This window comes from Brachyistius frenatus, unplaced genomic scaffold, assembly GCF_029030835.1.
Source record: "Brachyistius frenatus isolate BFR_SWC_R1_liver_20210118 unplaced genomic scaffold, ASM2903083v1 Contig_47, whole genome shotgun sequence".
Lineage (NCBI taxonomy): Eukaryota > Metazoa > Chordata > Actinopteri > Embiotocidae > Brachyistius > Brachyistius frenatus.
In genome coordinates this window covers 736560-760885 of record NW_027210646.1, presented here as the reverse complement: position 1 = coordinate 760885, position 24326 = coordinate 736560, and the positions used below count along the sequence as shown (strand labels likewise).

General features: G+C 40.3%; 1 protein-coding gene across 2 annotated transcripts in view; it reads right to left on the bottom strand.

The window, feature by feature from the left end:
* The window catches only part of agtr1b (angiotensin II receptor, type 1b), a 110075-nt gene that overhangs the window by 6489 nt on the left and 79260 nt on the right, over nucleotides 1–24326 (bottom strand). The window contains exons 1-2 of one of the 2 annotated variants that reach the window (XM_069703560.1): nucleotides 1715–1783; nucleotides 1314–1439 (exon numbers count right to left, since the gene is read on the bottom strand). The gene's annotated coding sequence lies outside the window, so the exon portion shown is untranslated. Of the gene's footprint in view, nucleotides 1–1313; nucleotides 1440–1714; nucleotides 1784–24326 lie in introns of those variants that run through there. The other variant, XM_069703559.1, reaches the window with a different exon arrangement.

The following is a 24326-nucleotide window of genomic DNA, read 5'->3' as shown; positions in this document are numbered from 1 at the left end:
CACACACACACACACACACACACACACACACACACACACACACACACACACACACACACACACACACACACACACACACACACACACAAACCAGTGATGAATGAATTATTTTGGAGCCAGTTAGCTGTGTATTGTCCAGGCCATCTCTCTCTCTGGCCAACAGTCTATACAAACACACACACACACACACACGCACACACACACACACACACACACACACACACACACACACACACACACACACACACACACACACACACACACACACACACACACACACACACAAGATCTTACACAATAGCGCCTCTCCTCCCCCTGTCCTCTTTCCCCATTATTCCCCAAGCACTGTCACCCCCTCCCCACGCAGTCCCCCCCTTAATGTCTGCTTTTAATCACTCACTTTCTCTTTCATATGAAATTGATTTCGACATTTTGACAGTCAGAGCTGATTAAAGTGCCAAATATGGGCCTGTTGCAGCATCCTTTAAGGTTGTCCTGTTCGATGTTACAGCTTAATTAACCAGACACACTCGTGCACATAATCACAGCGGCACTTTACTTAATCTTACTTTAATATTTTGACCACCTCTCTCCTTCTACTTGTATCATCTTTCATCTCATGACAGTCCCCTGTCCGTTGGTCTCTGCTCAGCATGAAAGGAATGGCCAGGCTCTGATTGTGATTAGACCTGTCAACACATTGTATTAATAGCTGCCACGAGCTCGCCCTTAGCTTGAATCAAGGGATCAGAAATCGTGTATGTATGTGTGTGTGTGTGTGTGTGTGTGGGGAGGGGGGGGGGATTGGTTGGGCGGAGCCTGAGAGTTGGGTTACTGCTTTTTTTTTTTTTTTTTTTTTTTTTTATCTTTCCACTGCTTGTCAGGATTTCGAACAACATTTCTTGCTTCCCAGTGTGTGATTCAGCTGTCACTCATTTGTCATGCTTTTCTTTTTAACAGGTGGATGTATTGTTGGGAGTGTGTGAATGTATGTGCACGTATGCCACAGTGACAGAGCTGACAGCTCCCCGCAGTCAAGACTACTTTGTCGAGGCTATTCAAGTATGATTGAGGTGCGTGTTGAGTGTGACTGGTGAAATTGTACTGCAAAGATTAATTTCACGTGTGATCTTTGTGCAAAGCAGAAAAAAAAAGGGAGGAATCTGAAGCATGCACACTTCACGGTTGTGTAATCCAGCTGTATTAAGAAGGAATTTATATTTTTACACAGCTTGGTGCTAATGGTATTTATCTCATTATTCTTCTCTTTTTTAAGGTCTTGACAGATGTTGAGAAGTGGGTCACATACTCACCTCCCTGCTGCAGTATATCGCAACTGTCATGGAGATGGACGGTGATGGATGAGGCGGAGCGGCTGTCATCGACTAAATCCCCTCAGTTTCACTGATCGCAGTGTTGAAGGTGAAGAAAGCCATCACCTGGGTTCAAGACAAACAAGGAAAGAAAGGAAAAACAAACACTTTGGGCTAAGTGGAGGTCCTGTTTGGTAGCATTTGCTCTCTCAGGTGTGACCTAGTCATTTGAGAATGATCACATTTACTGAGCTTTCTATGGCAGATGGCCTCCAAGAGGTCGCATGAGGTCAAAAGACATCAGGTTCAAGTCTTTGAAAATACATGAAATGCAGCAAAGGGCTCTTCAGTCTTTATACTTGTCATTTTTCAGGAAGGGCAGGTTGTGGAGAGTAACTCACTTTACACAGCAACAGAGCCATTTACACCTCCAGGGGATTATGATCCATTACGTTTTCAGTTACTGTGAATGATAAGAATCGTCCATTAGCCGAATGTTATCTTATTGCGTATCCTGTCACAGCCCCGAGACTCTGTGTGCTAGCAGTTCATCCTCACGGTCTGCGTCTCACTGTCACAAGAATTATCAACAATCTACAGTGTATCTGACCCACAAGACCTCTCAGGAAGTGAGGAGAGAGATGCTCTGAATCTCTAACTGTATTTTCCACAAAGCAAATAACTCTCAGTAGGGACAGGATGTTGTTGCAACACCCCACACTACAACACTGATTTACAATCCTTGAGTACAAGCAGGAACAGATGATGATGATTTAAAAATGGAGATTTGCTGGGATAAGATTACGTGGGAAATAAAATGTCTTATGGGAACATACCTTTTTAGAATGGATAGGTGGTGTTTATTTACAGTAGTGGTTGGTGCATTTATAAAGCACAACTCCATGTGCTGAAAACGACCTCTATAAGTCCCTCTGAAAAAATACGTCGATGGTCATTCCAGGAATTATTCATGTTGTGCAACTTTTAGGAACCCGATGCAACTTTATAAAATCCAAGAAAATATCGTAATTTATTGTTCATTGCGTAATGCATCATTTCCGGGTGAGTACGGCCAGAAAGAGCACAGAGGCTTCTTCTCCAGTGCTCAAACCCTGGAGGTGTGATCGTGATTGTGGGTGATGTTCTTGCTAATCAGATCACTCTAACAAGATTAGCCGTGTTAACACTTAAACTGTAGTAGAATGAATTGATGACTGAGGTAATTACTGGTAGCACAGAGCACTGCGGGAAAAGGACAGACTTTTTACACCACAACAACATGAGCAGTAAAATGCCAAACCAGCACACAGCCACCTGCTGCAGAAAGACAATACTCTGTGAGGTCTGAAGACTGAGCTTGAGCTGTAAACTGAATTATGTGGTTTCAAAGTTTGACAGGTTAGTGCCGCATGATGTCAATCAAACCCAGTTACTGTGAGAGCTGATTGCATTATACCTAGAAACAATGAGCCAAGTTAAATTTCATCAAAATAAATATATCATGAACATGAACAAAACATTTCTGTTAGATTATGCTCAAAATGCAGGTTGCCTGAACATGCCAGACCTTTTTTTTTTTTAAATGAATAAAACAATAATCTCCTTTGTATAATAAGAGTACTTACATAGCAAAACAGGCAATATATTCTGAATTTGTGTGATACTTGGTCATAATGAGCCTCATGTTTTTCTTCAAAAGTCTGTCTGTCTTGTGCAATGCTTGAAACTTGTTTCCGCATCATTCCCAAATAAACTGCGTTCACAGATCTGCTTCTCTGCAGCAGACGTTTGGAAAAGTCAGGCAGGAAACGCACAGCTGGAACTAATAACATCAATGACAGCTCCGTTCCAGCAATCACTGCAATGGAATCATGTAATTAGATACACCTTTGACAGGTCAAGATGTACAGTCTGACGGGCCTTTTTTAACTTTACTTTTTTAGGTATTGCCAGGGTTTTTGGTTGTTATCTCTCAGAACAAAAACCTTGTAGGATCAGGACCATTTTATGAAACTGGCTCGGGGGCTTTTAGTTTGAAGAAAAACAAAACTTGAGAAGTGAGGTGAAAGTCATCCAAGGTGACAAAATACTGCAGAAAACCAGTTCTGGCTAACAACTAGAACTGCTGCACAAACCACAGGTGACTTGTTGCAACATTGAACGCCAACTCCTTTAATGAGATGGTGTAATCGAAATGTTTCGTTCCCACTCCTGGTATGGCACCGCAATGTGAAGTAATGATGCTAATTCTGAACTAGACAGCACATGCTGCTAATGGTTCTTCTCGTTAATAAGGCCTTTTATAAGTCACTCACTTGCCTGTTCTGTCAGTATTACCTGAGGACATCTTCTCCAGAGAAATAATTTTGTCTCCCTCTTGCTGCTGCTGAGTGTGAGCCCAGTTGTTGTTGTTGTTGTTGTTGTTGTTGTTTAAGATGTCGGCCTGTAATCTGAACTTTAAACCTGACGCTGTTGAAGAAGTTTGGTGCCGTAATTGCTCTGAAAGTCTGGCAAGAAGCTATGGGTTAGAAGTTAGAAGCTTGCTGCTTGTGCTAGTTTATATCGTGTGTGTGTGTGTGTGATACCCTGGCTCTGTTTAGGTTGGTGTTCATGTGGCCACCGACCTCTCCCTGCTGCTAATTTTCTCTTTGACTGGTCTGTTTGTGGCCCATATCTTTGCTTTTGTTATCACTGCCCTCAACTTGTTGTATGTCCCGTGTTTACATTGGCAATAATTGTGGCTTCAGTTCTTGTTTTCCATTGGCTGGTCTCGTTTGTCCTGGAGAATCCTATTGCAATATGAATACTTGGAAGGGAGTGTGAGGTCTCTAGAGTGCACTGAATTTAATGTCATTGTTGGATGTAACTGTTGTCTCGTTTTTTTTGTTTTTTGTTGCTCAAGTCCCATTTTTTTTTGCTTTATACTGCTTCTCAGCCCTTTTTTTCCACTATCTTAATCTACCTGTGTCCTAGTGATTGTGTGCTGCGTATCAGTGCTGCATAACATTCTTCAGCGGATACCATGTGCTCCATCTTTGTATGCTCTGCTTTTAAACTGCTGTTTCTGTTCGTGTATAGGGTCTGTGTTGCACTACATAACCTCAACTTCCACCGCAGCATCTGCACGCAGACTAATTCTCCCTGCGAAGGGAACCGTTTATTTTCAGTGCCTCTCAATCCCTGCTGTGCTAAACTTGGTGAAATGCTTGTGACGAGTGATGAGATCAGAGTCTAGATGCCAAATATTAACACAGTATTCACATAATAAATCACTATTATGTCAGCTGGCTACAAAATAACACTTTATGGTTATTTTAATATCCCTAAACCATGATATATGGTATGCAGGACATTATCGTAGTGCTATTTATCTGTCTGCGTGTGGATGCATTCTTGTAAGCCAGTGATTAAAGGCTGGAGCAGTTTGCCTTCTAAATCTGTTGTTTCAGAAAAACATTAAAAAAGAAACTCTTTTCAGTGCAGAGCATTTTCTGATACACCCTTTTGTGAAGAGAACATCTTTGAAAAACAGTGATGCTGTGATGTTCTTCACAAGGAGACTTGTGGTTCAGTTGCTATATACTGTAACTGATTTATATCTGGCCATAAAATTCCCCAAAAGATATATTGAGATGTTTGTGCTTGTTTAGATAATATGAAAGGAAGGCTGAACTCTTGAAAACCACCAGAACACATTCTAACGTAAATTTTTATCTGATGGACACTCAGCGCTCTCATGCTTTCTTTAGAAAGGTCCATACTAATTTCTGGGCTCCTGACAGTCCGAAACATCCCGCGCTGCATATATCACTCTCGGATGGCCCAAGAGGGACCTGTCCAATGTGACTTTAACAAGCCTTTTATTTTCTCAGTGTGCTGCGTAGGTGTCAAGGACAGCTCCGGCAACGTCCCTCTCTCGCAGTCAAGGCTCAGAAAATATTTACTGCGCCTCTCACACTGAATGGACCTGCCTTGTTAGTGTTGTTGCCCACATGACTCTAAAACTGCGTGGGAGGACGAGAGGGACACGGACAAAGAGTAACGAGAACACGAAGTGTGTTTTGTCACATCATCTGTCTTTTGTTGTTGTTGTTGTTGTTGATACTGTAAGGTGTCAGGATTGCGTATACAACCTGTAATCAGTCTGGTTTGGGACTGACCATTGCCCTTAAGTTCTAATTCCTGCTTAACGTCATGGAAACCACTGACCAAGAGGTCGACCCTGGATAAGTAAAATCATGGAGCCGCCACACTCCTTGAGATCGGAGCTAAAAGAACAGATATGTGAAACACAACAAATCTTTTGCGCAAACAGGAAGCGTCCAAGAGATTGGAGGGAAAGTGGGGGGAAGGCCTGTGGCAGGCCTCTAAGAGACACATTGTTTAGGTCTAGGCTCCCAAGGTTGCCATTTTACATCTCCACACAGGGAGGGATGGGAAAATACTGAAGAGGGGATGCCGAGGGAGGCTTGCTACTTCTTCTTTCGTCTAACCTCTCCCATGAATATTTTAAGCTCTTTATTAGATCTACAGAGGATAAGAATGCATTTCTACTTCCTTCCAGTCCTGTGAGGTTTATCAGTTAGATGACATTTGAATTCAATCAAACACTAAGCTGTCACACAGATGTATTTTACTTCCTATCTGTTCAGTCAAAGGAGCATTATAAACTAAGATAATGGAGGAAGCGGTAGTGTCGCTTTCAAGCTAGGGAAGTGAGTACGTTGCTCTGAAGGTTTGTTTATGTTTATTAAAGTGATTTGTCCTTAAATTTAGACGTCTCGGACACAGATTATAAGAGATTCAACTAATACATTTTCCTCTTTTGTTCTTAGGTAACTCATTTATTTTTTTACGTGACACCAGTGAGCTGTCAGTGCGGGTGTTTTAGATCACATACTCACTTTTGTTATTGATGCTAATAGGAATAGAAGTTCTTTGTGTGTGTCCATATAAGGATATGATTGTATGCTCTCTGGCTGCTATTGTGTGTGTGTGTGTGTGTGTGTTGACGCTTAAAGTTCTTGTGTGTGAGACAGAGAAGTTTCACGCACAAATTGGCGCACCTAAGAGTCTGAAACCTGTTCTTATCCCCTGCCAGGCTTTCCTTACGTAAACAGCGTGCGAACGGCATTGAGTTGTCTTTCTCACTCCTGACCCTCTCTCTTGTAAAAGAGCCAGAACAAGATAGGGAAATATTGTGCATGTAAAAATAAAACAATTGTTAAAATATTAATAATAAACATCTACTAAATCCCATCTGGCCACTAAATTGGTCTTGTAGAATGTATCTTGGTGTGAATAGGGCACATACAGTGCCTCAGTTTGAACCTCAGCCATTTCCCCTTTAAACCTCCTCCGGCCATGCTGTGACTCGGTGGGGCTGCTGTGGAGTTGGAGCTCAGCTGAGTCAATACCTCCGGGGACCTGCAGACCGTACAAACACCCCCGTCCTCTGGGAAGAGGGGGACTCGAGCCATGCTGGCTATGTTTGGTCAAGTCCTCATCTCTTCAGTAACAAACAGATTAACATTTGACGGATGTGTTTGAAGGAAGCGGGTCAACTTTCGAACACTCTAACAAACAAACAGACTTTCTTTTGTTGTCACACAAGTTTTGATTTAGGCTGCATATATTTCAATGCAAATAAATAACTCCAAACTTTGTTACTTACTTTAAAAAAGAGACGAGAAGTTGTTGAAGTTATATAGAAACAATAAATGGTTTAGTCAGAATTTGTGGCTCTAAAGGTTTGTAGTCTTCTTTGAAAGTGGGGATGAGGTTTGATTCAAATTTCTAAGGAGAAGTGGCAAGTTTCCAGTGAAAATCTTCTCAGAGTTCTCCATTCAAATGTTCCAGACAGATTTCATAGAATATGCTTAATAATTACACACCTTCTAGTGTGAATTGTGAAGTACGACTTCGGAGAACTCATCTGGTCTGTAGGTTTGTAATACTTTTTAAATACAGTGTGTTATTTCAGAAACAATTTAGGAGGAATTCCTACTTTATCAAACTGCCAAATTTACCAGTATTAGAATTATGTAGAGAAATCTAATATCAGTGTTTCATTATGTGTAATTATAGAACATCTGAAATACTTTTCAATCATTTCTTATTCTTTCCTGCAATCAGAAATGTGAGAATGGTGGTATTTTAGATTATAATTACTGTAATAACGCACTGCTGTTGCTCAGCTACTGAGGAATTGGTGGCCTTTACAGCACCCTACCAGTTTTTAACAGTTATAATTTATGCAGTGGGTTTTGACTTTGTGGGGAAATATTCACTGTCTTCTTACAGTTCTCAGTTTGGTTATGCTAATTATGGCAAACTATTACCAGGATTTTTATGATGTTTAATGAGAAACATGGTTAACTCTAATTATTTAGTTGTGGTATTGCAACATGTCATAATTATGAATGCCTGTCATGGTGTCACATAATAGACAACAGACAGAGTCAAACATTAAATCAGTGGGTGTAGAATCCTGTTGAAACTTTTTGGTTATCTTACAGGGGGACTTGCTTACTCTGTTATTCATCTCTATTGGGTTATTTTTTTGTTGTTGTTTAAAAAAGACTTTTCAGAAGTTTAAAGACATTTCTGTTGAATATATTTGTGACTTTAAATACAGTTAAATGTCATCATGTGGCAGCAGCGCAGTCAATAAAATTGTGCAGATGCAGGTCAGGAGCTTCAGTTAATGTTCACATTGTTGGTTCCAGACGTGTTGGTTTGATGATTGTCCGACGGTGATGCTTATCTCCTGAAATTGTCACGCACGGGAGAGTTTACTCTGAATGGTGCAAAGCATCGAGGTGGAAACATCTTGTTGATGAAGGAGGTCGGAGGAGAATGACCAGAGGTGACAGAAAAACTACAGTAACTGACATATTTACAATTGTGGTGAGCAGAAAAACTTCTCAGAATGAACAACACGTCAAAGCTTGAGGAAGATGAGCTACAACATTAGAGGGGCCATGTTGGTTAATGTCGCTTCATGTCGGTTGATGTTGGGTTCCACCCGTCGGCCAAGAACACAAGTCTGGGGCTGCCAGACTGACCAAAACTCAGAGACAGAAAAAATGTAGCTTGGTCTAATGAATCTCGATTTCTGTTCTGCCTGGAGATGATAGAGACCAAATTTGTCTCGAGTATATAATTATGTCTGGTAATAACATCCAGTGGTGGACTATGTTTGTCAATAGTTGTAGGAACATGGAAGAAATCGCGAATGTACACATAAAAACAATGCGGTTCTTGCCTTAAAAGGAAACCTATGATTATGATTCTACTGTACTCTTTGTACTGAAACAAACTCCATAAAATTGCTGGTGGTATATTTTCTGGTAATCCCTCGTCACATTTTTATCCCGTGTGCCATCAGAGCCGTGACTCAATAAATGGAGGCAATAACCTTTTACAAGAAACATAAGCTGGAACATAGCTCTTAGCTGAGCTGTGCTGCTGACATTAAATGCAAACGATATAAAATCTGAAAGCCAGCCCTCTCCCTTCGTCATCTTGTTCCTGCAAGTTTGCTACATAATCTGGGACACAGAGTTCACTTGACCTACAGTAAGCAACAGGTCAAGAGCTGTGTTCCAGTCATCTGTCCACCCCTCTGGTCCCGGTTTATGATCTGATCTGCAGATAACGGGAACGTCAGAAAATAGTTTTCATCACGTGTCTAGTTCCTGTGAAGATTTGTCGCAATTCCTCTAAAGATACACCAGTGTGAGTCCCTGGTGTGTCTGCTTGCCCATTTCCAGCATTTTCTGCTGAGGTGGCGTCCCTAAGGGAGTTTATCTCTGCTGTGTTTTAAAGGAGTGCCAGTTAGCTGGATGGCACCAAGGCCTTATAATCAGCACATAGTCCCTGGAGAGGAGGAGCTCATACTGGTTTCTAATTTAGTTTTCTGCCCTGTTGTTTGGATTGCATTTGGATAATTGGAAACAGAACATCTTCAGTAATGTGAGATCTGTCCAACTTTAGTTGAAATATGTGGGAGACAGATAGCGTCAGGAGGGTTGTGAGCAATACTGTTCAGGGATTTCATTTATTTTGTCAAAAGTGGGCATGAGGGAGAACACCAGTCTCCAGGGAACAAATGCAGTCTGGAGACGGAGACCAGAACCCAAAGTATGTTGTACAATAATATCGAAGCAATTTAATTAGTGCCATAAAAGTATTTCATTTTTTGTACCAAGCGCAAGACATGCAGCTAGTTCAGTTTGTGAAACGGCAAATGCAAGCTAATAAAAATCTTCGATAAATTTTCATCATCCTTGGAGGTTTTTTGTATAAATGTTGTAGAATAATTAAAGATCGGGCACACTGAATAACAACCCGTGTTATAAATATAACCAAAACACATCACTCCAAATAAAATGCACAACACAGGCACATATTGTTTAGACAAAGTAAGTCTAAACAATATGCTGCTGAGCATACAGGATTACGTGCCGACCTTTCAATGAACAACTTGGTCACAGTATTGGGAACTGAGCCAAGGAATTCCCCAACTGGAGCCAAAGTGCGCCTGTGTATGTTTTCAGTGGAAATAAGCTCTTTTTTTTTCCACCCAAATGACGAAAACATCATGGCATCACCAACCTTCACACACCTAATATAAACACAGGGAAATACAGAAAATATCTGTAATTTCCACTTTTTATCCATACATCCCTGTACAGTCTTGTATTTTAGTTATTAACTTCTTTTTTTATTTGACTTTAGCTCATCAAACTATTATGTTTTCTATGTAAATCATCTGAGTTACTGGTAAAGAGGACCTTTAGGTGCTAGCACAATAGTTCAAAGAGACAACATTTGCTTTCATATTACTTTTATTGATTGAAGTCTAAGGCTCCTAAATTGGTCATAAAACACATGTACTTATTTTCCCCTGATAATCACAGAGGCATTCAGCAGCCCCATGGGTGCTTGTACCGAGGTCAGCTCACCCCTGCTGAGAACGCTGGCGTGGATGGAAGGAGGGGAAGAGCTAGAGGAAATAACACAGCAGCGGGGTATCTCATGCCAATCAACATACCGCAAAGTGAGAAACATTAGCCAAAAGACTGATGCCTACCGATTTCCCAGGATTGTGTGGGTGGATGTTTTTACCCCTGAGAGGAGAGGATGGTTAATGTGCCTATACTGTAGCTTCAATCCTGTTGTCTCAGTGAGGTTATGGTTTGGTTCCTTGGATATTTTCAGCCCTATACTGTTCTAGTTTAGCCTCTTATCATCTGAGGCACTTTAATTTCCATTATTACTGATTGTTTAACTGTATTGTTGCTGTTGTTATGGCATTTAACACACTTACCACGTGACTTGACACACAGGGTCAAGTTTCTGAGCGCTCCCACTCTGTCGGCATGAAGACAGAAAGAGGAGGCGACTCACCAAGAGGCAACTCCTAATGAAATCCCTTCCTGGGAGCTCTGTAAATATTTTCATCCTCTCCCTCAGCATGCTGATAGACTAATTCCACTCAGTTTCCTAATTAATCACTGAGGAGTGGATGGAGGCTGAGACGGGAGGAACTGGATAAGTGGACACACAGCTGTTGTTGGAAACTGTCCACATCAACACAGTGTATGCAGTCCTAGCATGATCCTCTGCTCAGACACACATCTAAACACACATGTTCAAAGGTAGGTAAAAATAGACTGACAGACATCTATCAAGATATCACCAGCTTCCCAACTGTAGAGGTTTGATATTTTTCTTTGTCTCATGTGATTGTGAATTTGGGTGTTACGGGCTGTTGGTTGGAGACGACAAGCAATTTATAAAGACACAACTTTTCATTGGCGGTTTAAATATCTGAGCTTTTTTTTTTTTTTTTTTCTATTTCCTGACAGTTCAGGCAATATATACCACACCTCTTCAGTCTGAACATAAAGTAGTGTGTGGAGTGGGTTATGGTCCTAAAATAATATATAAATATTACAATATTTCAGGGTATTTATAGGATAATGATATTCCTGACAAAATGACAAAATACTTAAAAATGTTCAAACATTAATTTCAAGAACAAAAAAATTGCATGAAAATAAGTATTAGTTTTATATATCATCATAAACGTTAACAGTTTGCCTTCACATATTCAGTAAAAGCTGAGATTCCATTGTAGTTTACATCGGATCTTTTGTAACCAAACTTCTTCGAATCAACTGAAGTCCCTCCGCTTTTTGGAACTAATCATAAGCTGTATGATTTTAAGTGCAAATTGTTTATAAATCGACCACAACTTCCTTCTATTTTACATCCAGTCTCTTTTCTCTGCACAGAATATAAATATACACAGTCGCACGTGTAATCCATCCTTGACAGGTGAGATCCACCAGTTATGCTGAGCAAATTGCTGAAGCTGTCTTCCTTTCAGACTTTTGCAGATCCTAAACTCCTTCAGTCATCCTGGTTATTTAAAAAGCATTACTTTCTGACGGCAGTAATGCAGATGGATGAAGTTGAGTTTCCACATGAGCATCCTGTCATTTACTTGCCCTAAGCTAAACCACAGATGGATACTGTGGGGATATTTATCTCACTTGAGGGAAAAAGGTCATCTTATTTGAATACTTTCCATCCTCTTCCATTTTCTATAGTATCAAATGGAGTGAACAATGTCAATATGTCATATAAAGGGAGATAGCCCATGAGAAGGTGTGAGCGAGGGTCATACCTTTGGAGTGTGAAGGCCGAAATTTGATGGTAATAGGATGAACATGTATAATGCTAAACAGACGTCACGGTTAATAGATCCTCAGAAAACTGTCCATCATGTTTATTTAATCACTCCTGATGGGCTTTGGCTGATGCAGGCAGATATTGGTCTCAGAGCTAGCGCACTGCAAATCAGGTTAGCTCTTGCACTGAATGTGGAGGAGGCCTGCAAATCTGGCCCCTGCTCCATTTCCCCTGGCTGCATTACCCACTTCTAACAAAGTTACAGCACACTTCTCATTTTTCATTGGATTAAAAGGGCCATATAGATTTGGACATGAGACACCGTGGTACATCAATCCCCAAGTGCATTTGCCCTACTGTTCAGATGATCGTCGCACACACCTCTCTCTCCCTTCTATCTCCACTTTCAGACCCGCCTTCTCACTTTTTCCTAATATCTGGGTTTAGTTTGCTTCTGACCTCCCTCATGACAACCGCTGCTCATTAGCCTTTTGTCTCTGTCGCCTGTTTAATTACATTAACGAAAGGACAACAGCGTTAACAATGATCGCTTGCAATGACTAAGACCCATTAAAACAAGGCAGACAATAGAAAGTAAGGGCACTGATAACTGTGGAAATGATTTTTTTTGGTGTTGTCTTTGTCTGGATTTTGTCTCGGCCTTCTGGACTAAGCGTGGCGATTCAAATGTGACAAATGATGCACTGTGTAACATGAGTGGAATGAGTTTTAGGTTTACCGTATCTGTTATTAATTTCTCATGTCCCTGCTCCAGGTACCTCCCTTCTATACCTCTGGTAGAGATCCAATATTTTTTCAATTTTAGCATGCATTTAAGTTTTAGGTTTTTTTTAAAGTTTTTTTTATGTCAACCAGTTCCAACACTCATTTTTTTAAACTTCTCAAATGGGTTGGTTTCACAACAACATAACATCCTTCATCCAAGGAGTTCTTCAGAAAATATTCCACCTTCAGCTATTTCTGCAACATTACATACTTCCTTGTAAAATGACTATTCACTTATTGTCATCCGTTCTGCTTTGTTGAGAGGATATCTGTTACACAATATAGGTGTAGTCAAAACTAACAAAAGAGGCAGTATCAATTGACATTTTCGAGAGGCAAAAAATGGATTGTCTGTATCTATGAACTTAAAATAAATTGTTATTTTTTTCCACTGATGAGTCATTTCCTTTATTTATACATATGTTTTATGTTATGTGTAGGCTGGGTTACACGCCCCTGGGAAGATTAGTTTGAGGGAACCCTCACTAATTGTGTTCCACTGACATTTGAGGGACATCTTCCCATATAGCTATTTGCGGCTAACATATAGATTTTGTTATAATAACCTCTGCATATACTCGTGAACATATGTTACGCATTCAAGAGGAACAGTTTCCCTCCTTGGGTTGCAAGGTTCAGATTGTTTGCTGGAGCCAGTTTCCCATGCCTGTTTCTCATGCAGATTGTGCAATACAATTTGCACAAAGGAAACAAGGGGGTTTGGAGATGTACTACATGTGCTAGCAACAGTTTGCATGACTAGACCTGTGTCTATTTCTTTAAAAACTGTGGGTATATAAAATGAATCAATTATTCTGATTTAGGTATGTCTTGTTATTCACGTTCCAGCTTGTTTGACATGCTTTTACTGTAATTGTCTAAGGTTAAAAATGTATTACAAAATAAAATAAAAACAAACTAATAACCCAGATATGATGATGAATGAGTTTCAATCTTAATAGAAATTACTATAATTTGAAAAGGTCTGTTGGTTAATTTATGTGATCCTGAGCCTTTTCATAGACAGTTAAGAGTTGAGTATTTTATATTACATTATTAAATTAACTCAGGGAAGACATGAATTATGGGAAGAATCAATTCAAGAATTAAAAGACTAAGGAATAAAAGAATGAATCAAGATTTAAAACATTTTGATAAATAAGAAAGAAAGAAATTAAGAAATGAAGCAATCAGGGAGAAAAGTACAATGGAATTAATAACAAACTGAGAAAATAAATTAATAAAAAATACTACAGGAGGTAGACATGAAGTGAGAAAAGAAAGAACTGATGAAGAAAAAAGTTCAGGAAGGGAGGAATCAAGGAAAAAAGGAATTGAAGAGGCATTAAGGAGGGAATTTAAATTACTTAAATTAATGCGTGCCATTCAGACTCACTTCATAACTCTCATCTCCCTCTTTGTTTTTTGGTGTTACGCATGAATATTGTCCACTAGGGCGCCATACTTCAATGATTACTGTACTGCTTCAGCACACTGACTTAGTTTATGTTACATACATTATTGTGCTGCTGTGGAGGTTACTTTGTCATAGTTTGTTTAAACATTAAAAAAACATTTTTTTTTTTTTTTTTTTTTAAACGGTCGACCATTGTTGTATTGCTTTGCCATGATTTGTATATCATTATGTAGAATCAGGGAGGCCATCTGCTCTGACAATGCACTCCATATTAAATAGGACTCTGCTGACGTCATCTAAAGGCCTTTAAAGTCAGGCACATGAAAGGGCATTACAGTTACCCCAAAGCTTTTACTGCCATTAGGCCAACTCATCGAGAGTCCAGAGACACACAAAGAACCAAAGGCGTCACCAGGCAGGTTGTTAACGGTGTGTAACCACGGTGTGATGTCACCGTAGCTCATCGAAACAAACACACTTTTCCTAGAGAGGAAGCAGTAGCAGGTCCTGTACTGTTCGATGGGTGGCCAGTAGGCCACTAGATCACTTCCAGTCACAGCTGGTACTCTGTTGTGCTCGTTTCCACTGATAAGATTTGTAATTTTCCACCTTCTACACAGTGTTACCAATTTTATGCGGGAGACTTATCTTTACTGCAAATGTGAGGAGAGATAAAACTTAAGTGGTCTGTGTCCGAACCATTAGTTTAGATTGTTCAGCTCATGGATATTTGACAATGAAGTAAAATAAAACAGTGCTGCTTATTTTTATTTATTCACTGCTTGGATGAAGTCCGTGTGTCCACCCCACCTATTGTGGACATACGAATGAACAGCTAAAAGAGAGATTCGTGATTTTGATGTCTGATTTTCTAAAATATTTCTCCTCAGTTACTTTTTTTTTTTAACTCCAGATGAAAATAGTAATCTCTAATAGTGTTATTAATCTATTAAAAAGGGTCTCTCCTGTTTGGAAACAGTTGTTTTTTAGAGGTAAATTTAGTGTAATCATGAAGGCATTGCTAAAATATAGGCTACAATACAGAATGCCAATCACTTAAGGTTACTGCACAATGGGATTCAGTGCAAACAATTAGATGGATACATCTTTTGGAATAAGTAAAGCTTGTTTTGCCACTTTGAAAATATAAAACAGATTTTGTACAAGGAAATTAAAAACTTTATCCAGAGTGAAGATCACAGCACATTTTCAGAGAGTATGCAGCCAAACAGACATCAGATTTAAGATGTGAACCGTATGGGTGCCATCTTGTGGTTTCCAGGTTCAATTACACAAGAGCCATTCAGTGAACTAAAGAAACAGAATCTATATTGTATAGAGAGAGATATTTTGGGGCCCTGGTCCTGTAATAACACTGTTCGCGATCCTGTTTTAATTTGAAATGTACCTTTACTTTGACTTAACGTTGTGCTTTCATTTGACGGGTAGCAGAGTGAAGACAGTGAAGACAGGAAATAAGGGAGACATTCAAGATCTGTGAGCCATATGTTGGCCTTGTGTTGCAGGTAGGCTATTCATCTGAACCACGGAGATACCCTGGAGTGTTTCCTTTACAGGTGAACCACAAAGAGGTTTTTATCACTTGCATTTCAAACACTCTCTAACTTTATCATCTTTGTAATTTATAGCTTTATCTCTTTCATTAAAAGTCATGTACATGTTTCCACCGTAGTGAAACACAGGCTTGCTGAGCTTCCATCTTTTGTCATAGACTGAGAGAAAGTATTTCCTCTCGCCAGTTCTTGTGTTTTTTTTTTTACCACAAGTTAAACTATTTTCTACTTTTCTGCTTCATAAGATTTCTGGGAATCTTGAAATTACAGTGATACACAAATGACCTCCTCCTTTATGTGTTCACTTTAAGGTGCTCAGCACTTAAATAGCAACTAAATCACTTAAATTGTATGCAGTGATAACTGTTAACTTTGACCACACCACTGGAGTTCAATTGATGCGTTGTAGCATGCAGTTAGAGGCTGAATGTTTGCAAATCCCGTGGTGAGAAGTTAGGGATGCTAACTCTGTGCCTGCACACCAAGCACATCAACCAGCTAGCCTTGGGCAAAGGAAGCAAACATGCTGCAGTATTTGAGTCAGTTTGCATCCCTAATGTCAGAACAAAACGGTAGCCCCGGCGGTAACGCTCAACGCTTTACTTGTTTATTTATTTCAGTATTTTTGCCCCCTTCTAATCTCCTGTTCCCGAATTAATTACTCAATTAGCATAGTAAATTAGTGAAACAATTATGATGCATGGAAAACTTCCAGCACACACCATCACAGCCGGTCTGGATACGTTGAGCGAAGTGAGGAGGCAAAAAAAAAAAGAAAAGAGAAGAAGAATGAAAGCAAGCAGGGTGGCTCAGAACTAAAGCCAGAGAATTTGAGAGTTTGTAATGAAATAAAACATTTTAACAAATAGTTCTGCCAAATGAAATGTGATACTCTCTCCTCAGTGTGAGCTGTAATAAACATAGCGGTACAAATTTATTGGCGACGTATAAAAGTAGCAATGAATTCATTCTTTGCGCTTCCTAAAAGGTTGCATGGAGTGCACGGAGAATTAAATGCTTTCCTTCTTTTTTTAAACTATGCTCACGCACGCACACACACACACACACACACACACACACACACACACACACACACACACACACACACACACGCACGCACGCACGCACGCACAAGTTATGGAGTTTGTAACTTACAAAATAAAGGTTGAGAAAATAAATGGCTTCACCTGATGAGGGAAATGTGGTTGCGGAAACTTGTTTACTGCTGGAAGCATACAGCTAGTGGAATTTGCATGTCCAAAATGCATTGTCCGTGCTTTACGACTGAAATCAGTCATGAAACACCTGATACACCTGACACAGCTCTTGTGTAAGATTAGGGCTGAAAGTTGATGATACTTTAAACCAAGTAAGTTATTTTTGTTCTGTTTTTTTTTTGTTAGGTTGAGGTTTATTTTACACACAGACACTGAATCCCCCACCTCGTTTCGTACCAAAGGGTGTCCAGGGCAAAGCCACCACACCGTCCGGAGGTTAATGTTCTGGGTGGCAGGTCAGGACCAGGCGTGACTGGACGATGACCCTGCAACTGCCACTGCACGCTCCTCAGACTTCAAGTCTGTCAGCCCTTGAAGCAGGCCACCAGGAGTACCTTTCTTAGGTAAAGGGGCGACAAGGTCGTCTGGTTGGGTTCAAGACCCCGACTTTGGGGTGTTTTAGAAAGTGCCTGTGCCCGCTGGCTGCAGCCTCCACCAGGGGAGGTATGGGAGCGCAGACAGGTGAATGACCCAGCTCGAACAGAAACAACTGAATAATTATCTCTCTGAGGGTCAGGGGGATCCTAGTGGCTCGAACAACTGGATGCAAGAAAGCCCATTTGGAAACTCCCTTTGGTACCAATGATCTCTTCACGACCACACCTACCTGAAAACTGTATCCTACGAGCATGACAAGAACAGGACCATCACTCTGCCTCTATTGCCACTTGAGAATCTCTACTTTAGCTTTTTAGTCGCTCCCAAAAAAAAATCAGCGTGAGACTCATCCTGGGTTTATGTCCAGCGAACACTTACTTGCACAATCTGCCACATTGTTTGTGGTCTTCGAAAAAAAAAAATGCTGGAAACCTTTTTTCCTGGTGACTGCTATAGGACTATTGCATCTCTGTGTGTTTGCTTTGTCTAATGCAGGCCTGTCATGGAGTTGAGTGACTCTATTGCTTACCATGGCTTTCAATCTTAGAATGGCAATCTGTCCACATGATCGTGTACCTTTACATTTTCTGAAAGAAAAAGCTGCTGTTTCTGTTTTTACTGTCCGTCGTATTGTTTTGAAAATGGGACCATCATTTGCCCAAAATATGTCTTTATGTGAACATCAAGAAAATGACTATATATTAACCTAATAAAGGAAAATGTTGAGTGCTATTAGTTTGTATGCTCAGTGTGATCATTTCAGACCAAACCAAAGACAAAACATCCAGGGTGTACTGCTCATGAGAATTTCAGTTTCGTTTTTACTAGATACTAACAGTCAAACCCACAATACAAAACGTGGTAACCGACAATATTTCTATTCATATTAAAAGTAGAAATTATCTAGGCACTACAGGAAAGGTCATGGGATCATCAAAAGTTAAGATGTTTTCAGCTAATGCACCAAAAATACAGAATCTTTTGGATTCAGAGTCATTCAGTCCATTTCCTCCTCCAGCACTAGAGATATGTACCAATTACCAATGACTCTAATAGTTTTGAGAAACATATTATGTTTTCACTGGAAGTGAGTTCCAGGCAGGTGTGGAATGGTGCCATCATAAATTTCCATTGGCATGTTCCCAATGGCACAAGTTCCTTGTGAATATCACACACCTCATTACGCTCCACTCAGTTTAGGTTCAATGTGTAATTAGTTTAATGAGTGTTGTCCACTGAGAGTATTGCGGAGGGACCCATCTCCTAAGCTAATGTATTTGCATGACAATATGAGAGGCGAGCAGATTGCACATCATAGTCTAACAGTAGGCTACTCTCCTATGTGTAATAAAGGATCAAAAAGTCACTGATGGTTGAAGTGAGTGGACTAACATTATGCACTCAACAGCTCTTTCCATTTTAATTGCATTACATTGTTTGGCAAATATCTGCTTTAATTTGTCCAAGTTTTTTTTTTGTTGTTGTTCTCCCATTTATCTTTTCCAAGGCTGATGCAATCTGTTCAGCCTTGTCATGTAAATAAAAGCTGCATCTTGAATAGAGGAAATTAAATTCAAAGTATCCCACTGGTTGCCTGGCAGCTACATCAAATGGCTGAAACAAGAACCTCTGTTACACTTTCAGCGTTGTTGTGTTTTTAGTTAGGAGCTTAGAGCCACTCCTGAGATGAAAGACGGCTCGGTGGCAGTCAGCGGACAAACTGAAGGATGATAGAGAAAATGATGTTGATGAAGTAGGGCGACTAATGTGCCATGTGTACTACATGCTGCACAATCTTGGCACAAAGTCCAGTATGATCAAATGTTTGCAATGGCTTTAATGCACTGCAATGTGCAGTATGTGATGACATGGAGAGCAGACGAAGAGTGGGATATATTATGTTAGTTAGTGTCTTCGTGTACCTACTTCATATCACAGTAGCAAACCATTACATTCCTGCACACAGCAGAAGTCTGAAAAATGACAAGTTGTGTATATTTAAGAACTAAAAAACTCAATTAAAAATTACTGCAAACAGTCTTTAAGCTGCTAAGAGACAGGCACTTTAATTCAAAACCTATCTATCTCACTAAACTGCATTTCCCTTAAAAGATTGCAAATTCACTGGTCTCCTCTGTCTTTTTATTTAGGGGGGTAGCAGTGAGCAGTTGGAGCGTCACCAGTCTTCGCCTGTCAAGGCTATCACAGCTGGACTCCGCTTGTGAGTTGATTAAAATAGGAGAGTCCATAGCTAATTAAAAAGCTCTTCCCCTTTAATGTGAGAGTGTTAAATAAAAGAGCGGGAGAGGGGATATAAACAGCCTCCTGACAGATCGTTCATTTGCAGAAACTCCAGGCTCCCTGTTGGCTTGAGCGGCGTATGTGAGAAGAGTGTTGATTTGGAGTGGAGATGCAGTGTCAGAGGTCACCTTTATGGAGACACCGCATCACCACAGTGAGTGTTTGTCTTGGCTACCTGTATTGTGGAAAATCTGTATTCTGTGGGTTTCATTTCTGATGCGTTTATGTCATGTGTCTTCAACTTGCAGTAAAGATGGGAAAAGAGGTAAAAAAACAAAAAACAGCCCTCCTGTTTGCATTTCCTTCCCCGGCTCAAAGGGCAGGTAAAGTCTTCAGCCTGAATGTTGTGTTTATTTGGTGCTGCTGGTTGGAGCTGCCCCTGGAGGAGAATATATTGGGGTGGGCAAGGAGTGTTTTCCTCTGTTTAGAGTTACAGTATTCTCAGAGTTTGGTTTTAGTTTTCTACAGTAGATCCTCCCTCCTGCTCAATCAGTTATGTTATCAAGACGTGACACCCTGATGACTTCCAGACACCCTTCAAGACCATAAATGTTCAAAAAAGACCCCTTATCTTTCATAAAATGTCCTCAGATGTATTTTGTGACGCTACATGTTTCAAACCAGTGACATTTCATACACAGGCACACCTAAACACAAATAAAAAATATGCTGTGTACTCGAGCTTGTTTGGATTTCCAAGCGTCTCTTTCCCTAGATAAAGTAAACTTGATATGTGGTTTTGTTGGTCATGAACTTTGTCATTTTCATCAGTGAAGTACCGTCAGTCAGTTCAGTGGTCATCTTTCCATGGCTCACATACAGTAGAGGGTGACCTTTAGTTTTACTAGGGCTGCCCCCCAAAGAGGTGACTAGGTGTTTGTCAACAAGAAAAGTCTTAGTCAACCACGTATTCATTAGCTGTTTAGTCAGAAAGAAACCCCTTCAATCTTTTGAGAAACGCTATAAATAACTTCCAGGAATATTGACGTATGGGGGTGACGTATATCCACTGAGTCTTTTGGCTACTATAAGAGATTAAGTGAACGTAATCAACTATAAAGTGTCCAGTTAGGTCCAAGTTTCAGTACAACAGCTGTTCAAATGTTTTGCACTGTGTTAGCTGCCTTAGTAAGGAAATAAAGGCCTGGTTCAGGCAACGTTACGATGGTGCCTCTCCTGATCACTGCAGTTATTGCGGGCAAGAAAGGCTAGATAACGGCTAAGAGCCTGACTAGAGTAAAGACAGGACCGGTTACAAAACTGGAAAGGTAACAGATTATGTGCAACAGGCTTTGTGTTGTAGGATTTCCGAACTGCAGGGACCATAAAGCTTCTATTCCTCCTGCCACTCTCTCACACACACACACACACACACACACACACACACACACACACACACACACACACACACACACACACACACACACACACACACACACACACACACACACACACACACACACACACACACACACACACACACAGACAGACTGGGACACTATCAGGCTAACATACAAAATACTGTGTTGAAATACATTAACTACATGTTCAGTCTAATTGCTGGTTGTTCCAACACATTCAGAAACATTATTACATTTGTCGTTAGCTTGGTCGCTGACAGGTAGTTGGCTCCGTGCACGTGCTTGTAAAAGTTATATTTTAAAAGCTCATTATTGCGGCTTTGTATTCCTCTCTAATGTAGCTCAGTGTTAACAATGTCACTTACACATTCATTGTCAGCCCTGGAAATTAAACGGCTTTCGGGTACCCCAAAAAATATATGTTTAAATAACGAAATGAATACCCTAACATGCGACAACTAGTGGACTATTGACTGCAACTAACGACTATTAGTCGAGTAAGAGAATCTTTAGTCGGGGTCAGCCCTAAATTTGACCAAGATTTGTTTTTGTGTTGTTGTACAAGTACAAAAACTGCCCTCATTTAATCGCCTTAATAGAAATAAAGACACTTACATGAGGTTTAAAAGGAGAACAGGCACATTCTTAAGTACTGTATGGTTTTCAACTTATTGTGTCTTCTATGCAGTGGTGAGCCATGCCACGTTGCAAACACTGTAGTGTTGTGTGACTGGATTCCTACCAGTGGACCAAAAAAAACAAACAACGCACCATAGTAAAAATAGGTGAAACAAAACATGGGCATCATTCAGTGATGGTGGCAACAATAAAAAAATATATATATATATGTTCAAGTCATAAATCTTATGCAATGATTTCAGCTACAAAGCTGTGCAAGAAACGGAAATATTGTTTTGAACGTAAGAAAAAGCAGACAACTTGACTTCAGCCTGGAGTTGCATAAATAAAGCCGGCCTTACAAAACAGCGCTCCTTGAGAGTTTTTGTGTGGCCGTCGAGTTTTATGATCCTAATTCTTTCGCATATATTGCCAACATAAATATGGCACTTCACTGTGGGATGCTCCATGGAGGGCTGTTAAGACCAAGGCTCGGCAGCAACAGGTTCGGATACACATCTTTTACAGCAGAACCTATGAATTTTTCCCATCGGTGCCTTCTCGGCATGTTTGGGTGTGAGCGCAGGCCACATACTGTGCCTCCTTTTAAAAATCTGGATTTCTGCTGCTGATGTGAGACGATTTAGAGCTAAAACACAGGGGAGAGAACGTACTGTGCATACAGATCTAGATTTCTGTTTAAAATTTTAACAACACCGGCAATGTAATTCACACTATGAAAGCACGTGTGTCACATAGAGAGGTGACACATTTTCTTTTAAAAACCTAAATTTAACTTCAATGGAAAAGATGACGTTTTATCTTTAACGGCAGTTGTTTTTATAAAAATTCTGTAACCAGGAATGAAAACACGAGACACGCAGGAAGAGAAATTTTAGACCTTCACTCATTGCATGCTATAAAAAAGAAATATGGTGTCATGAAAATAGAAAAAAAAAATGATCTGCTCTATCCAGAATGTTTAAGATCTTTGGCTGTGAGAAGAAAGAATATGAAAACCTCACAGGCGATGAAGCACAACAGGAAAAAAACAGTTGACTATATCATCGTAACCCTTTGGCAATAACAGTGTGGTGGGTGATTCAGAAACATGTGCTGCCATTTTATCATGCCGAGGGCCAAGTTTTGGAGCCTTAAACACCCCGCCAAGGCTTGATAAATCTGGCTTGAAAAATCTCATTTGCAGAGAGTTAGGCATCTGCAACAATATTTATCTTCTTCCCTGTCCAAGGGTAATGGGTTAGGCAGGATGGATGAGGGCATAGTCCTCTTGCCTTCAGGTGCAGCGATCTCACAGAGGACTCGTAGACAGGCTGCTTATGACGAAGCAAAAGGAAACACATCAACTCCCTCAGTAAACATATCACCATGGTTGAACAATTGGCTATTAGCATAATTAGCCTGCCTGATCTTAGACTTTTTATGTATGAGAGTGTGTACGTGTGTGTTTGTGTTTGCGGGGGGGTGGCGGGTGTTTTGCTGTTGTTCCACAGCAATTAAACCCATCTAATTTCAAGAAGAACAAACATTCTTTGGTGGCTGGGGGAAAGCTTCGGGGCGCAGAAACTTCAGGAAAAATAAGTCCTTGGTGGCACCAAGTCTTGTCTGATGATGTTTGCTAATTATGCAGCCAGGCACTTCCTGGGAAAACACAAAAAGTAACAGGCGAGGGTCTGCGCCTGAAGCTTATCAGGGAACAAGCAGGCAACTCTATCTGGATGTGGCCTTTTGTCTCTCGTATAGAAAAGAGCAAGGAGGATGGAAAAAGAAAAGGGGTACAAAAAAACAAAAAATCTAAAGGTCAATTTCCAGTGAAGGACTCTGTCTCAGATGTAATTAACCTTTTGATTTAGGACACTCTGTCTCGTAAATAAGCTGGCAATTAGTTTATTTGGCTATCATGTGATAGTAATGACTCTCATTAGCATGATGTGACCTCCTCTAATCTGTTGCCTCCCAGACTCTTTACTGGATTTCTTGTCTGGCCTGGTGAACTAGCCTCTGATTGCTGCTGATGTGTTCGCACTGATTGAACACAAACGTATAGTGTAAAAGGAAAAGTTGCTGTGAAGTCAGCACTTCTGTCATATTTTTATTTCTGACACATTCAATCTCATTTTCTCTCAATCACTCTCTTCTGTCTTTCTGCAGTTTTCTCTTATCTGAAGAAAGAGGGAAGTCAGAATGCAGAAGCTGGATGTTTTTTTTTAATTGTAAATACTTGACAGCCAAAAAAAAAATGCATGAGCGATCAAATGCCTTGAAATTACTTTCCAAATCAGCTCTGAGATAGCAGTCGTATCTTTTGTTCTCGTAAAGCCTGTAAGTTCAGATATCAGCCGCTAAAGACAATTTGGTCACTGCGACTTTTCTTTTCTTTCAGAAAAAGTAAATTGGGAAACAAAGTTGGACAGATAACAATCAAGAACAACAAAGCGAAATGTCTTTTCACACTGTCAGGTCCGAGGAGGAGGTAACGAGGCAGAGCATACAGGAAAATGTGGAGAACATGGGCTTTAAGACTGTAAGCCAGGAAACCGCGGGGTGGTAAGATGTGTGAAATGGTCTTCCCAGTG